Consider the following 18,312-nt stretch of genomic DNA (forward strand, 5'->3'; position numbering starts at 1 on the left):
CCTCCCTCCCAGGGGAAGGGACAGCCTTTGTCTCAGTTTCCCCCTTTGCTGGTTGAAGGTGAATAAAGTTTCGTGTGTTAAGTGCTAGACTGGCCCATTCTTGCAGCACCCAGAGGTCTCTGCAGGACACCCCCGGGGCCCCCAGAGGCAGAGGGGCCGCCAGCTGGACGAAGCTGAGGTTCCCGCATGCCTCCTGGGGGGCCACATGCACAACAGCCTCCCGGGCTCAGCCGAACACCAGGGTCAAGCCCATCAAGTAATTTACAGTGACCAGCATGTGCCCAGTGGACCAGTATGGGGCTGAAGAGAGCGATAGCTGGGGGGCCAGTGACATCAGTTCACGACAGTCTGTGCAGAGCGTCCCGGCAGACTTATGGTCCCCCTGTCCACCTACCTGGGCTGGCTGGGCTCCGGCGGTGGCACTTCCTTCCTTCCCTGCTTATGCCTCTTCCATGCCTGTCGCCTGTGCCTCAGTCAGGAGAGCAGGCACCTGCAGCTCAGGCAGCCCAGGCCGCCCCCTCGGGCGGGCGGGCCGGCTCAGCTTGCTCACCTTGTGCTGCCGGCTCTGGCTCTTGCGCACCAGCTTGGAGAAGGCATCCTCCACGCCCTGGGAAGATGGGGCCGGCTCATCGGGGGGCCACAGCCTTGGCCTCACCTGGAACCCCAGCCCCTTCCCCACCCCGGCCCGTGAATGGGGAGCCGGGCCCTGCTTGTCTTGAGCTCCAGGCCCACTCTGTGGGGGGCCTGATCTCAGCAACTCCCCCATGGCCTCCTGGGGGGTTGGGCAGATTGGGACCACTTGCTGCTCTGGGGGTACAGGCGCCGGGGCCCCAGGGTCACCGGTCCAGCCTGGTCAGGGCAGCTCTCTCCGGGGACCTCCACATCCCCCGGGAGCTGTGTCAGCCCAGACTCGGACCCTGGCCTGCCTCACTGCCCTGACGTCAGGGAAGACTTAGCGCAAGAGGCTACTGGTCATGGGGGTCCCAGAGGGTCCCGGAGGGTCCTGGAGCTGGAGCCAGAGCCAGAGAGGCTGCCCTGCATCGAGGGAGAGGGGGCAGTGGGAGCTGCTCCTGGGCGGGGCGGGGTGTAGCTCCTGCTCACCTGGCACTTCTTGGCCGAAGTCTCCACATAGGGGATGCCATAGCTGCTGGCCAGGTCCTGGGTCTGCCGACACGCCACAGTACACGTGGCCAGGTCACACTTGTTCCCCACCAGCACCCTGGGCATGTCGTCCGATTCCTTCACCCACTCGATCTGCTCCCTGCAAGGGGGAAGCCGTGAGCCGGCTGGTGGGCTGCGGGCTCGGCTGCACCCAGGACACGCAGAGAGGGGATGGGAGGCCCCCGAGTGTTGCCGGGCAGCTCACCTGTACTAGTGGATGTCCTCGAAGGATTTGGCCCTTGAAGGACTTGGCGTGGTTGATGGCAAACAGAGGAAGCCCTCCTGGGTGCGCATGTGCTGGGTCCGCATGTTGCTCTACTCCTCCCGGCCCACTGTGTCCAGGATGCCCGGCAGGCACATCTCCCCATCGATGACCACTTGCTTCCGGTGGGAGTCCTGGGGAGGACACTGCTTAGAGACAGCCGGCCCTCCACGGATGGGACCCTCCCTCGCTCCTCTCGTGCCCCCCAGGACCAATGACAAGGAGACCCCTCCTGCAGTGCGGGTGGGAGACAAGCCCGTGTCAGGAGCTGGACTGTGGACGGGAGCCGGGCCGGCTCACCTCTATGGTGGGATGGTACTCATCCACAAAGTGGTTCTGGATGAGCTGGATGGTCAGGGCACTCTTCCCCATGCCTCTGGCACCCACCACGAGCTTATACTCCGTCATCAGTCCTCAAGGGACCACAGCACAAGGCACTGCAGTGGTGCCCTGTCCCACCCGCCAAGGAAGCCTCACACAGCACGGCCAGACCACGCAGGGCACGCCCACTGAGCTCCCTGGGCCAGCCTGCCCAGGCCCGGCCTGCCTCTGTGCCCATACACCCAGGTAACAGGGGCCCCACCCAGAAGGGTGGACCAGACGCTCACCTGTGACACCTCCAGCCCAGAGGTGGGAGGGGGGTCCGACCTCCAGCTGCACTTAATGACTGTGTGGGAGAAGCAGGGAGCCAGCCCCGCAAAGGCAGGGCGGACAGCTGAGAACATCTCCCAAGCAAGCACCTGACTTAGAAGCTGCTGGGTAGGCAAAAGGCCTGAACTGGAGCTGCTGTGGTCTGAGGGTACCAGTGCCCCCACGAGAACAAGCCCTGCCACAGTGGAGGGCACAGCAGCGTGCCGGGACTGGCCAGTGGCAGCCGACAACCAGCTCCAGCCACTCCCCACCTGGCATGCTGGTGCATCTGACAAGTATTCACTGAGCGCCTACTGCATGCCAGGTGCTGCTCCAGGCACAGGGTGACAGGCAGACAGAAAGAAGCCCTGCCCTGGCAGGATCGGGCTCTGCTCCAAGGGAAAGATCCACATAAAGGGAAAATAAAGGGAAACCCACAGGCCCCAATGCCAGAAGAACTTTGGAGAACATAAGGCAGATGAGGAGGTGGGCAGGCGGGGGCCAGAGCTCCAAGAAGCAGAAACTGATCACAGGAAAAGACTCAAAGGAGGTGTGGGAACAAGGGGACAGGTGAGAAAGGAAAAGGGCCTGGGAACAAGTTCCCTAGCTGGGGTGTCCCCGTTTTGTGATGCTTAAAGTAGGAGGTCCCTTGCAGGGACAGTGGGCAGTGGCTTTCTAAAGCCCAGGTTCGCCTGGTGTGTGTGATGGCCATAGGGTGTCGTGCTCTTTGGAGGGGTCCATGGGGCTCTGGAGGGTGGGATACCCCACCTTGGGCCATCGCCACAGGCGGTCCTCCACTCGGGGTCAAACAGCACACTTGTGGGGTCCTGGAAGACAGGGCCAGGGACATGCAGTGGAGGGGCTGGTCTGGGCGGGCAGAGCAGAGCACCTCTGCCCGCAGCTCACCTGCGCCCCCACGCGCCCAAGCGCCTGGCGAGGACAGTAGTCACCTCACCTGGCCCCGCCGCTGCAGCCCCTGAGCACATCTAGAGACCAACTCCTGGACTGGCTTGGAAAGCTGAAGTGATTGAAGCTAATTAATAATAAAAAGAAACAGAGAGAACTGGAAAATGTTCCTGTTACAGCCAAGTTTCATTCGTTCTGAGAGAAAAGTGAACCCAGGCTCCAGGCTCTGTGCTCCTCCGTTTACTGAGCACTTCCCAGGGCGGCCCTGCGGGGCTGCAGGTGAAGCTGGGGGGCTGTGGTCTCTTCCCAGGGTCGGGAAGGAAGGCTGTGGATTCGGAGCCGCGATCCTCCCCACTCAGCCCCACTGTGCACTGCGAGGGCCTGATAGGCACCAAGCGCTTTCTGGTGCTTTCTGATTGTGCTAACACCCCGAGCAGATTGTGCTCCTGTTCACAGAGCAGGAATCTGAGGTGTGGAGAAGGCACTCACCTATCCCAGGTCAGTCCCGAGGTACTGAGTGTGAAAGCTGAGATTCAAACCCTTCTTTATTATTAACTGGAGTCACCATGCTGTACGTGACGTTCCCATGACTGCTTTTATAACAGGAAGGTTTACCTTTTTGCCCACTTCACCCATTTTTACCCAAACCCCAACCCCTGGCCCCTGGCAACCACTAATCTGTTCTCTGTACTTATGAACAAGATGTTTTCCTTTATTTTTTAAGAGTCCACATATAAGTGAGATCGTACAGTATTGGTTTCCTCTAACATACTTCACTTAGCATAATGCCTTCAAGGTCCATCCATGTCGCAGCAAACGGCAAGATTTCCTTGTTTTAAAAATGGCTGAATAATATTCCATTATATATATGTGTGTGTGTGTGTATATGTGTGTGTGTGTATATCTGTGTGTATGTGTGTGTATATGTGTGTGTGTGTGTGTGTGTGTTTGTATGACACATCTTCTTTATCCATTCATCTATCGATGAGCACTTAGGTTGCTTCCATATCTTGGCTCTTGCAAATAATGCTGCAATGAACATAAGGGTACATATATCTTTTTGAATTAGTGTTTTCCTTTTCTTCATGTAAATACCCAGCTGTGGAATTGCTGGATCATATGGTAGTTCTGTTTTTAATTTTTGGAAGAATCTCAATACTGTTTTCCGTACTGGCTGCACCAATTTACATGCCCACCAACAGTGCACAACAGTGCACAAGAGCCTCCGTCCCAACCTCCCTATCCCACCCCTCTAGGTCATTGCAAAACACCAAGCTGATCTCCATGTGCTATGCTGCTGCTTTCTACTATATTTTAGCAGCATTAGGATAGAGTGTAAAATAGAGTGTATGTGGTATTATAGGACAAATATTTCTTAGAGTGTAGCTTACTGATAATCACCACATGATCCTGTGTGATTTACAGGCCTCTTAAAAATATATAGGAGCTGAGTTCATTCTGTGCTTTTTTATTTTGTTTTTTAACTTAATTACCCTCAAAAGAAATGTTTGTATGCATGTGGTTTGTATGTGTATACCCTTCCTTTGCTTTCAGAAACTAATGCAAATATATTTGTAATAAAAAAATTTTTAATTACACTTTTCTTGTTAGGAGATAAAAGAAATTTCTAATAAAAGTTCACATCTTTTTTTAAGCATACACAATTACAATATAAATGTGACACAATTCACACCATTATTTCACCCCTGTACTCACCTGGATCCAACTATATACCCAGTCATTGATTTGGCTTACCTCTATGTCTCCAAATAACTGAGGCACATACGAAAAAAAAGCCCAAGAAATAAAATTACTCTTAAAATAGCTCAATGAGCTTGCATGCTTCAGTTACATTTCCACTTTGTTTAATCATGCTAAATAAAAAAAATATTTTAATTATTTTATTCTCATTCCATGATGCCCTATTATATACCACCAGGTACTAATATTATAGAATTCCTAATATGTTTTACATATACATGCTTTATTTATATATATTTCCATTTCTAACATTATAGCAAAAGTCAACTAAGCTATTTTAAGAATGCTTTACAGGGGCTTCCCTGGTGGTGCAGTGGTTGAGAATCTTCCTGCCAGTGCAGGGGACACGGGTTCAAGCCCTGGTCTGGGAGGATCCCACATGCCGCGGAGCAACTAAGCCCGTGAGCCAGAACTACTGAGCCTGCGCGTCTGGAGCCTGTGCCCCGCAACAAGAGAGGCCGCGACAGTGATAAGGCCCGCGCACCGCGATGAAGAGTGGCCCCCGCTTGCCGCAACTAGAGAAAGCCCTCGCACAGAAACGAAGACCCAACACAGCCAAAAATAAATAAATAAAAAATAAAAAATAAAAAAAAAAAGTTTAGAAAGGTGAAAGATGGCATTTAAAAAATCTCCCAAACCCCATCATCTAAAGACAACCATTGTTAACATTTAAAAAAAAAAAAAAAAAGAATGCTTTACATATGATACAAATTTTTAATATTAATATGTAATTAGTGTGATATCACAAATCTTAACTTCTCTGAATGTACTATTTGATTATTAAAATATCAGTCTTCAAGTAACAATTGGCAGACAAATCATAAGCTTTTTTTTGACTTCATAAACACTCTTAACAACTTCTATTTAATACGCTATTGTCCAAGCAAGTTGATTAATGGAGAATCAAAAACATACATCTTTAAGTAGAAAAAAAAAGGCTGTATTTATGAAGATGTTTACAATACTTTATTTTAGGTTATTTCCAATTTTTCACCAATTTAAAAAATTGACCAACTCAATGAAACCTTGTGAATACAATGTTAAAAAGTATAACTATGAATCATAAAATTTAAATTTAGTATGAAAAGATAAGAATGGCAAATTATATTGAAGCTATGTGGAATTATGTTTATAGACAACAGGAAGAGAAAATAAAAACGTAAATATTGCTTGATAGGATAATGAGATTAGAGGTGGTCTCTTAAATTTTTCATTGTTATGCTAATACAATACCTTGATAAAACCTAAAAATCTCCAAACAACACATTTTAAAAAATTGTGGTAAAATACACACAACAGAAAATGTATCATTTTAACCATTTTAAAGTGGTCAGTTCAGTGATATTAAGTCAACAAATTTTTAAAACTTTCAGAGGGTACCTGAATAAAAGATGTGTTGTCCATTGGTGATTTTAATGTATCTGGTATATAACTAAAGTCACCAAAAAGCTTTTTCTGGGAAATTGGCAGATAATAAACATAAAAAATTTATTTTGCTTTATATTAAACCTTATTGTTTTACTGTTTCAAAATTTAAATTTACTCACAAGAAAGAGTCAGTTTCATATTAGATTTGGTTTAACAAACGCTGCTCCTGCTATTCATTTTTATCACCAAAAAAAAAAAAAAAGACTATTAGTGACTAATGATAATATGTTCCAGAAAACAAAAAGTTAAGGTCTCTTAGAAATAATACAAACGTTATCAGTAGAAGTGAATTATAGCAAATTTATATATTCAGGAGAATGTGAAACTTATACCATTGGTTGTTAACTGGTTTTAAAAGCTTTTTATTACATTTGGTAGCAAAATTATAGGCTTAGTTGTAAAATCCAGGGTTAACTACCAATGGGAAAATTAAATATACATTACAGTAAACATTTAGAAAATGTTTTTCTAAAATGTTCAATCTAGGTCAATAAACTTGTCTGTAGAAGTAATACATATTTCAAGTTTTTTTTATCATTGAGAGAAACAAGATATTACCTCATTCAAAAATTTGGGTAAGAATTTCCAAGAAAAGAAGCAGGGAACAATGGGAAGGTTGGAACTGGGAAGAAATTTTGTTTCTTATAGCACAAAAGATAATTCTGCACTAAAAAAAAAATCATTCCTCAAAAGCACCACTACTAAAATTATCATCAAAGTGTACCTCAAATTTCAATTGCAAAGTATTAGAAGTAATCATCAACCAGGAAATATTTTCAAAATAACGAAGTTTATATGAAATCCAAACAATAATGTTCCTTAATATTAACATCTCTTTAAATTCATTTATTATGTCTATATTCTATAAATTCTCATAAGTATCAAAATAATTATAGCCTCCTAATATGCATGTGGTTAATATTGGCTGTTTTAATTTTAGCACACTGGAAAACATAAGGGGTATAAGTTCTAGTAGCATTAAAAAAACGAGTTACCAATTCTAATAGTAACTTTTCCTTTTTGACCACGTCCCAAAATTATAGTTCTCTTTTTCTGTCTAGCAGTTTTGGATTGTTGCTTCACCGATGGAGAAGTTATCCACTGGTACTGAGACAGAAATGATAAATATGCCATTTAAGTTACAGGTAATTTAGGAGGGTTTGATATTCATTGGAAATTAAGATATTTTAATTTAATAGAAGGTTTTCAATCTGCATTTCTGGGAACCTAAATTAAAGCATCACACAACATTTTCAAAAACAGAAAAGCCATTTCATTTGACTAAAAACTTAGTTTTAAGATGGCAGAAAGTACCTTAATAATTTTCTTTTAAGAAAGAAAGAAAAACAAGCCATTAAAGAGAAATTCTTCGGAGAGAACTAAAACATGTTATATACCTCTGACTAGGCACTCCTTCCATTCTGGAGACATTTTGATAACTGCTTTCATCACAGAATGATCCAAAGTAAAATAAATTGAAATTAGAGTAATTATTTCCCAACAAGTGGCTATTTCCATTTAAAACCAAAAGCCACCTAATTATTGCTTTTCCCATAAATTTAAATATAAAATCTACATTATGTAATTATACAGTTATTTCCCCCTTTGTGTATTCTAATTTCTTCCTCAGAAACCTAAGATGCCATCTTGCAGACTCTTTAATAGGTTTTTAATAAGATTTTTTAAAATTTATTTATTTAATTTATTTTTGGCTGCGTTGGGTCTTCCTTGCTGCGTGCGAGCTTTCTCTAGTTGCGGCGAGCGGGGGCTACTCTTCTTGTGGTGCGTGGGCTTCTCATTGCGGTGGCTTCTCTTGTTGCGGAGCACGGGCTCTAGGCACGTGGGCATCCGGAGTTGTGGCTCACAGGCTGTAGAGCGCAGGCTCAGTAGTTGTGGCTCACAGGCCCAATTGCTCCGCGGCATGTGGGATCTTCCCAGACCAGGGCTCGAACCCGTGTCCCCTGCATTGGCAGGCGGATTCTCAACCACTGCACCACCAGGGAAGCCAGACATAACTAGTTTTATTCTTCGAGAACTATGTTTATTTAGGTCTCTTTTGTTTAAATAAGTATATTTCTGTGTACGTATGTATATAATGTATTTATATACACATACATTATTTATATGATATATTTATATAAATATGTGAAATACATACCTATACATATACCTTTGATTTATATTTGTATATATACAGAGGAATATAATCACATGTATAATATATTTATATACATTGAACTGAAAACTGGTAGTATACATATATATTGTGTATAAATGTGTGTACATGTGCATGTGTAGAAAAACAGGTTGAGAGATATGTAAGCATGATTTAGACAGGGTTCAAGATTTTAAAAGTAGTTATGTGTAGGTAGTGAGATTATGGCCCATTTGATTTAAAATATTGCATATTTTTACATCAATTGTTATGAATAGATTCTTACGTAAATAAAATTATAAACAGTTATACATACTTGTATGTGTAATGTATAATTAAAATACATATACTTTTATATAAGTATTAAATTTATATTATATACTATACTTGTCTTATAATAATACATTATGTATTTTGTTATATAGAATACATTAAATATAATGTATTATATCAGATAATAATAATTATATATTTCTATATTATGATATAATTGTTTTATAATCAATATTACATGATATATCATATTAATACTGTGAACATATTAAACATATAAATACATTGCATTAGTCATATAGTTTGTGTACAATATATGCTATGCAAAAATACATGTTAATATAATACATAACTGTTATACATTAATATAAACAGTAATATATTACATTTATACACCAATAAAATATTTAATATTGGTATATGTATATTATATTTAATATATACATAGCTTATGCTCTTTAAAGCCATCTGCTACAGGAAGTAGAATGAGACCAGGAGTACGGCCAAAGCAAATTCTAAAAATATTAGATTATTTATATTCATTTATATGTCATTTTCCTGGAATCTGCATCTGGCTATTAGAGAGCACACACAGCAAAATCACGATAAAGTGCCCAGGAGGACATGGGATCCTTTATTTACTGGGACCTCAAAGGAAACATAGTGCTATTCAGTCCCCCATCAAAGAGCTAAGAGCAAATCTTGAAGCACCCAGTAAAAGCCAATTCAAACAAAAAAGCTTTTCCACTTAAACTTGAAAAAGTTAAGTTCCCAAGAGACCCTCTACATCAACCATCGAAGCTCATTTGGCAGTAAAAACAATAACATTCAGCGAACAACAAGAAATCTAAAACAATAGCTGTTTTAACAAAAAAAAATCCAGCAGCTAATCAGTGTCTTTCCTGTTTGAAAGAAGGCAGTGGGAAGTGGACAGAAGACCTGATAGGAAAGATAAAAAGAAGAGGAAAAGGAAAATAAAAGTTTCCAGTTTGACAATCAAGCTGTCTTCTGCATCCATTTCATCCCAAGACCACCAAGCCAGTGTGGAGGCTTTTTCCTCCTTTCCTTTTCGTGAGACTGATCACAACCAGCACTGCAGAGTCCATTAAATTAAGAAATGCTGTTGCATACATGTGTGAATGAGCTGTGAGTAAAGTACTGGAGTAGAGGACACCTAACTTGAAACGTCCTCATGAACGTCCATGTGGCTGAGCAGGAAGTTAACCTGTCATAGATGCCCTAAATCAGAATAGTTGGGTTTTATTTTATTTACTTTTCCCTGGACTCTGTTGAATGTCATCTACAAGTTCAGGCTACTTTTTGCTGACGATTAATGCACTGGGAGAGCTGAGAGAAAACTGAATAGTAGAGCTGTCTTTTTCTTGACCAGTTCCCCTTACTTTCCCAAACTCAAAGTCTTTCCCTATTTCTTTCTCCTTTTTATTGTAGTAAAATGAACATAACATAAAATTCACCATTTTGATCATTTTACAATTCACTGTACCATTCAGTGGAATTTAGTACTGTCACAATGCTGTGCAACTGTCACCACTGCCTAGTTGCAAAACATTTTCATCACCCCAAGAGGAAACGTACACCCTTTTAAAGCAGTCATTCCCTATTTCCCTCTCTTCCAAACCCCTGGCAACCACTAGTGTATAAAATCTTCCGTGTGTATGGATTTGCCACTGCTGGACATTTCGTAGAAATGGAACCATACAACATGCGGCCTTTCGTGCCTGATTTCTTTCACTTAATTGCATCCATGATGTAGCATGTATCAGTAATCCATTCACTTTTATGGCTGAATTCCCTGATCCTGTTTTCTTCATTCTGTTTGAATACAAACTTTAAAATATGTTGAGGGTGAAGCTCTGTTTTAATGGCACATCTATTAGGCCAATTCATTTAAAGAAGGTGAAAATGGAGATATTGTTGTGAAATGATAATCGTTGAGAAGCCTCAGCTAATTTGATAATGAAAAGTTTGGGAAATGTTGCAAAAAATTATTTGCTTTATATTAAAAGCCTTTTAATCAAGGATTCAGGAGATTGTCTTTCTCTTGCAGGTAACTTAAATGAGGCAGAAGAAACTAACTGCCCTTTAAAACAGATTTAGAAAGGATTTTATTTATTCTTAATAGACGAATGGGAGTACACGTTGTTCATATCCAATATGGACTCCCTGTTCAAACACTGTTTATCATTCTAGCCACCGCTATCGAATTATATTTCTTGAGACTAATGCAGCTTAACTCCTGCATATTACTCTTCAAAATTCATCTATCAAATCCATTAATACAGTATAAACAAGAGATGTTCATGTTTCAGTGCAGTTCAAATATCAAGTATAAAGAGCCCTCAGTAAGAAAACGAATCCTATATATCTTGCCAGAATGTGGTCAGCTCTGGGGTGCTTTGCTAGCTGAAGGACACTTCTATTGTTAAGAGGACAGAGGTTGTTTAAGAGGGATGAGAGGCAAAAAATTTTAAGTACTTGTTTGTGTTAAAAACAGTGCTAAGCTATCTCATACTCTATATCAGTCAAGGCTCACCATTTTACATATGTGAAAAGCGAAGTTAAAAGTGTTTTAGTAACTTACTAAAAGGCACGCAACCACTAAATTCAAGCAAGAATTCAATCCCAAATCTGTCACACTGAAGTTTGAGCTAATATTGAGATTAATAAAAATAGCACTAAATTAAAAGTTCAGAGATATTTTTTATTTCGTACTCTTTCACTAACCCTCTTTGGAGATAAATCATTTCATTTATATGGGCCTTAGTTTTCACAACTATAATAGTTGGAAGTTTGACTAGGCGACCTCTATGTAGTCTTCCAATTCTAAAATGTTCCATTAATTTGGCTTCCTACAATAATTGCCATTGCAATATATGCGTGCTGCCACCAAGTAGCAGTAGAGAGTACTAGTTCTTTTTTTAACCCTAGTGGGGAGTGCATTTTGACATCAGACTTATCCGTCAATAGTACAGCCTGTTAATATAACTATAAAATAACAAAATAATCTGGTATTATTTCCTGTAAAGCAGAAGCTTTACATTGTGTCTATGAATCGTATCAGAATCACCGGTAGGTTTTTAAACATAGAGGAAATCCAGAACCCATTGAGTGAGGATTTTCAGAGATGGGACTTGGGCATCTGGATTTATGGGTTCCCATCATTTGTGTATTTTATTTTATTTTATTTTTTGCCTATGTACAACATTTGTCACATCCTCTTGAATCTTTAGCAATTTCTGTTTCTTTTAAAAGTTTAGAATATTCCATAATCTTCACCTACTTTTCATAAGGCATTATCTGTTATGTTTATTCACTCTTGTGCTTCTCCTGGTTAAGACTTCTTTTTTTTCTTTATTTTTTTCGGGACCCTGACTCATGGCTTGCAGGATCTTAGTTCCCTGACCAGGGATTGAACCCCAGGCCCCCAGCAGTGAAAGTGCCAAGTCCTAACCACTGGACCACCAGGGAATTCCCAAGACTTCTGTTTTAAATGACTTTTTTTTCCACTCTGATTCATTCCTGGGATCAGTTTCATGTGGGAACATTAAACCAACCTTGCATTACTAGAATAAAGCCACTTTGATTGTGATATATTACTGTTTTACATACCATGGATACAGTTTGTGCTTTTATTTACAAATTTTGCATGCATGTTCAAAAGAGAAACTGGCCTATGATTCTTTTCTTGTAATATTCTTTTTACTTTTGATCTGAAGCTTATGTTGGCCTTATACAAATTTTGAGCAATGTATTATTTTCTGTTTCCTGGAAGGGTTTTATGTAAGATTACCAATCTTTCTTCCCTAAATATTTGGAAGAATTTACTTGGAAAGCCATTTATCCCTGGAAATCATTTTCTGTAAAGGTACTTAATTATACAAACAACTTTTTGAGTAGATATAGATTTTTTAGATATTTCTTTTCTTGGGTTAGTCTTGTTAGGTTGCATGTTTTAAGAATTTGTAATTTTGGATGAACTTTCAAATTTTAACAGCTTTATCGGGATGTAATTTACATACCATAATTTAACCCTTTAATGTATACAATTCAGTGGTTCTTAGTGTAACCACTAAAAGACGTGTGTAACCATCACAACCATCCAATTTTAGATTTCTGTCCCCCCGCAAAGAAACCCATTACACATTAACAATGTTTTTTCATTCTCTCAACCGTCTCAGCTCTAGGCAACCACTAATCTCCTTTCTGTCTCTACAGATTTGCTATTACGGGCATTTCATATAAATGGGACCATACAATATGTGATCTTTTGAGAGTGGCTGCTTTTCTTTACAGAATGCTTTCATGGTTCATCCATGTTGGAACATGGATCAATATTTCATTCCTTTTTATAGCTGAATGCTATTCTATCGTACGGATGTTCCACATTTTGTTTATTCATTTGTCAGATTGACATTTGAATTTTTTCCACCTTTTGTTTTTAGAAATATGCTTCTATGAACATTCACGTACAGGCTTTTGTGCAGACATAAGTTTCTATTTCTCTTAGGTATATATTTAGTAGTGAAACTGCTGGGTCATAGGGTAACTCTCTGTTTAACACTTGCAGGAACTGTCAAGCTGTTTTGTAAAATGGCCGCACATTTTGTAAAATGGCTCAGACTGTACTTTCTATCCAAAGGCATCCAAAGCCACTTTAGATGCAAAGTGTTTAAAGTTGACCTTTGCTGCTGCCCAAATCGTAGCCACTGTGGACAGTCTGCAGGATGGCATCTTAGGTTTCTCAGGAAGAAATTAGAATACACAAAGGGGGAAATAAGTGTACAATTACATAATGTAGATTTCATATTTAATTTTATGGGAAAAGCAATAATTAGGTGGCTTTTGGTTTTAACTGGAAATAGCCACTCATTGGGAAATAATTACTCGCTAATGGCCTTAGCGAGTCACTCTGGAGCTTCTCCTAGAACAAGAAAACCTAAGTTCTGCTCACAGCAGAACATGGAGACGGTGCCCAGTGCTGGCGAGGCAGCACAGAACAAGGGAGTCGTTGCTGGAGGGAGCGGAAGACAGTGCAGCCACTCTGGAAAGGAGTTGGCCAGCTTCCTAGAAAGCGAAACTACATTGCTCACTTTTCCCCAATATCACCTATTGTGAAAGTCAAGTCAGCGTCCCCGCAGGATCCTGACGTTGACACGACTGCCCCTGTCATCCGTTGCCCTGGGAAGGCCCCCGGCGGCTTTCGGTCTGGGGCTCTTCCCAGTCAGGCGAGCGTTTGTGTACAGCTTCTGTGTGGACTTCAGTCTCCATTTCCCCGGGGTAAGTGCCCATGACTGAGGTTGCCGAGTCCTGCGATGGCTGCTTTCTTAGGAAGTTTCGCAGTAGGGGAGCGCCTGGCCTGAGCCCCGCGTGCTGGCCTCTGCCCATCTCTCTGCCGCCTCAACCCCAGGAGGGAAGGTCCACGTGGACCAGCGCTCCCTCTGCACCTGCTCTGCCCTCGGTCCTCAGGGTCACAGGGTTTCCCCAGAACACGGGCGGCGTGGGCCTCTCCCTGCGTCCCGCCCCACCCCTGCCTCATCCGGGCCCCCCATCCCCCGTGGCTTTGGTGGGAGGGTCTCAAGGAAGGACCCCCACCTCCGAGCCTACTCCACCCTCAGCTCCTGCTCCCACAGAGCTTCCGTCCCAACGCCAGGCCCATCGGGCTCCCGCAGCAGCAGCGCTGGGACTGCCGGGTTTCTGCAGTTCAGTTCGGACTCCATCTACCCGGAGTCAGAGCCCGCAGGTCAGGGCTCGGCCCACGCCAGCCACAGGTCCACGTCGTCCTCTGCGCTTGTGGCCGACAGGCTGTGTCAGGAGTTCCCATGCCCCCAGCCCGAGTTCCGTTCGTTGGCTAGCGCAGGCCCCCAGAACACAGGCACCCAGTCCACGGACTAGAGCACCGGGCTATTATAAAGGAACAGCCAGGTGGAAGGAGGAGGTGGGGAGACATGGGGCAGGGCGCGGGGCTTCCAGGCCCCCTGCAGGCACCCACCCCGCAGCTCTCTGAACCCCGTGTTTACCGAGATTTTGTCCCATGAGCACGATTATAGCGGGGGCCATGGGCAACGGATTCATGCTGCAACCCCTGGCCCTCTCCCCTCCCAGGAGGTGGGCAGGCAGGGAGGCTGTAAGATGCAACCCGGCCTGTGGCTTTAGATTTAGGAGCTGAGTGCCAGGACTGGGAGCCAAGACCCGACCCCTTTCTCCCGTAATTCACAGCGTGGCTCCTGCTGGGCACGGACGCTTGGGGAAGACAGGAGGCTGAAGAGCATGGCGTCCGCCTTCACCCCCTCCCTCCTCTCTTGGCTGAGCCCTGTGGCCACGCGGGTTCCCAGTGGGCACCCCCCCGGGGGCCTGTCCCTTCAGGTCCTCCCAACTGCCTGACACCCCTCTGCCCCCAGAGTGGACCCCAGAGCCCTCAGCTCTTCCCACTCCTGGTCCAGCAGGATGGGGTCCCTGCGGCACCCTGGACAGGCGGGCGATGGGCAGCCCGGACCTTCCCAGGAGGCAGCCCCGTGGGATGGGGAGGGGGGCGGGCACTGCGAGCCACCCATGGTTGAGCGCGTCACCTCGGTGCGTGGCGGGGGACGCTGCGGCTACACGCATCTTGATGGCCGGGATCAGACCCAGCTCTGCCACCAACTGGCTGGGTCCCCGGAGGCCGGTCACTGGACCCCATTGTCCCTGTTCACCATCTGCAACGTGTGTGACCCGAGGACCCCCTCACAGGTGGTCGTGAGGGCTGACCGAGTCGGTTTGTGTGGAGGACAGAGAACAGTGAGGCCAGCTGATGAGGAAAGAGCTTGTCACTCATGGTTCTGGGCAGGGGCACGCCTTGTCACCTAGGGCCTCCTAGGAGCAGGAGGGTTCGTCAGGAATGAGGGGAGGGGTGGCTGGGGACTGGAGCCTGAGGTGTGGGTGCCGGGGAGGGAGCAGGCTCAGGATTGGCTAGAATGACCCCGGGGCTCCGGACCTCTCCGGGTTGATGAGGGCAGGGGGACGGTGGCCCCGAGTGTGGGAGCCCGGTACAGAAGGGGCTGGGGTGCAGCCCTGCGCTGGCTGGTTTGCATCAGAAAGTGACAGATGCGGTTAATGCGCGTATCAGGCCCGACCCAGGGCTCAGCGACAGTTCTTGTTCCTCAACACAAACGCTGTCCCGCTTTGGCCGGTGCTGTGCCTTGCGGTGGAGGAAACCGGGACTCAGAGGACTGTACGACTCCTCCGGCATCCAGGGTGGGGCCCGGGCACGCGGGCCCCAAAGTCCTCCGGAGCGGCAGGCACATGGAGCTTCGAGGCTGGGGGAGGTGAGGGTGTGGACAGTGGGGCTGCGCAGACTGCCTTGACACTTGAGAACCACTGGCCCGAGGGACCACGGGGATGCCCGTGTTGGGGGGCGCCCAGGAGAGGCGGCCTTCTGGTGCGGGGCGGGGTCCTGAGTGCCGCCCCGCCCTCCCAGGGCGCCCTGTGCTCCTGCCCAGTCGTGGTCGGTGGGGCCGTGAGGCTGCAGGGAGGCCAGTGCCCGGCACAGCGCCTGCTGCCCGCAGAGGCCCGGCGTCCCTGGGGCTGTTTCTGAGCCAGGCGTACCCGACGAGCCCCTGCTCCTGGCAGAGCCAGCGGGCACGCTCCCCCAGCGCCCCTCCTGTCCTCGGACAGGCAAGTCTGCTCAGCCTGGGAGCGGGGCCGGGCGCGCTGAGTCCTGGGCTGGGCAGGGGGTGCAGCCTGGGCAGGTCCTTGAGGCGCCCCGCCTGCTGCTGGCCCGGCAGGGGCCCCGGGGAACCGGCACTTTCCTCTGCGCCCCACGTCACTCCCTCCCCCAGGCTGGTCCATTTCTACCTGTTTCTGCAAACCAGATAGACCCTGAAGGGACAGAAACTTAGCTCCTTTGAAATGGCTGAAGCTTAGACTGTCACCTTGGGGTAACTCCTGAGGAGGGTCCTAACAGTTAGGACCCGAGGCCCTTTCTTTCCCATCTCCCTCCTCTCCTCCGCCTCATCCGCCTCTTCTCCTTGAACCCCCCTCCGTGCCCCCGCCCCCCGATTTTACGGCCGTCTTCTTCCTTCAGAAAATCAAGAGCATCAAGAAGAAGCTGAGGACTTCCCTGTTAGTGCAGTGGTTAAGAATCCAGCTGCCAATGCTGGAGACATGTGTTTGAGCCCTGGTCCGGGAAGATCCCACATGCCACGGAGCAGCTAAGCCCGTGCACCACAACTATTGATCCAGTGCTCTAGAGCCCGTGAGCCACAATTACTGAGCCTGTTTGCCACAAATGCTGAAGCCCGTGTGCCTAGAGCCCATGCTCTGCAACAAGAGAAGCCACTACAGTGAGAAACCTGCTCACCGCAACGAAGAGTGTCCCCCGCTCGCCACAACTAGAGAGAGCCCGTGTGCAGCAACGAAGACCCAATGCAGCCAAAGATAAATTAATTAATAAATTAATCTTTTAATTTTTAAAAAATTTTTAAAAACTAAAAAAAAAGAGGCTGAGTCTCCTGTGCATCGGCTTCAACAAGAACCTGAACGGGGACGTGACTTTCCTGCCATTCACGCGCGAGGAGCTGGGTGGGTGCGGGCCCCGCGGGGTGGTCGAGAGGCGTCCGTGTGCCCTGCCCCCGGGAGGGCCTTCTTCTCCTGAGGCGCTCAGAGTGTTTGGGTCCCAAGGTTCTGGATCCTTCCTAGGGGAAGGTGGCGGTCTGTCTACCGAGATTCTGCCCCGAAGGAGGTTGTCCTTCGAGACCCCACCCCGCCCCTACTCTCTGTGATGTTTCTTTAATCTCACAGGGTCCTCCCGCACCTGACCCGGCGTGGGGTCTTGAAGGGCTAGGGCCTGGGCGGCTTTTTCAGCTTCTGCCCTCTTCCCCGAATGCTTAATTTTGAAAACTTCACACCTGTAGGGAAGTGGCAAGAATAGTACCAGGGAGACCCCGTGTGCTTCCCGGGCCCGGCCTCCCTACGTGGATGCCATGTGTGCTTTTCCTGCGCTGGGGCCTCTGGACGCATCACCAGGAGCAAGGGCGCCTCCTGAGTCCCCGGGTGCAGGCCCCCCTCGGGAAGCAGAGCGTGGAGCTGTCCCCCAGCCGTCCCAATGGCGGTCTTCTTTTAAAAATTAATTAATTAATTAATTTTTGGCTGCGTTGGGTCTTCGTTGCTGCACGCGGGCTTTCTCTAGTTGCGGCGAGCGGGGGCTCCTCTTCGTTGCGGGCACATGCCTCTCATTACGGTGCCTTCTTTCGTTTCGGAGCACGGGCTCTAGACGTGCCGGGTTCTGTAGTTGTGGCATGGGGGCTCAGTAGTTGTGGCTCCCAGGATCTAGAGCGCAGGCTCAGTAGTTGTGGCCCACGGGCTTAGTTGATCTGCGGCACGTGGGATCTTCCCGGACCAGGGCTCGAACCCGCGTCCCCTGCATTGGCAGGCGGATTCTTTATTTTTTTCTTTTGGAACCAAAACTTTAATCCCAAGGATTGTCACAAAATGTATTACAAATGACAGCCTGAAAAAAAAATTGCCCAGTAACTCAAAGTTCAGCTCTACAATATACTCTTAATCTGGCAGGACATTGGTGTCTTGAATACTCTCAAATTCCCAAGCAATATTACAAAGAGCTATATATTCATGTACAGCAATCACACAGGGGACTTATGACCTAAATCAAAGGTAAACTAACTTTCTTGAAACTTCTTAGATTCTAAAGTCACTGGACAACCTCTTGTCTGGTGTGAAG

General features: G+C 46.2%; 1 pseudogene; it reads right to left on the bottom strand.

Annotated features, from left to right (window-relative positions):
- Positions 1-474: 474 nt before the first annotated feature.
- Positions 475-1,831, bottom strand: LOC133099126 (GTPase HRas-like; annotated as a pseudogene).
- Positions 1,832-18,312: the final 16,481 nt, after the last annotated feature.

The sequence above is a fragment of the Eubalaena glacialis genome, chromosome 10 (assembly GCF_028564815.1).
Source record: "Eubalaena glacialis isolate mEubGla1 chromosome 10, mEubGla1.1.hap2.+ XY, whole genome shotgun sequence".
NCBI classification, from domain to species: Eukaryota; Metazoa; Chordata; class Mammalia; order Artiodactyla; family Balaenidae; genus Eubalaena; species Eubalaena glacialis.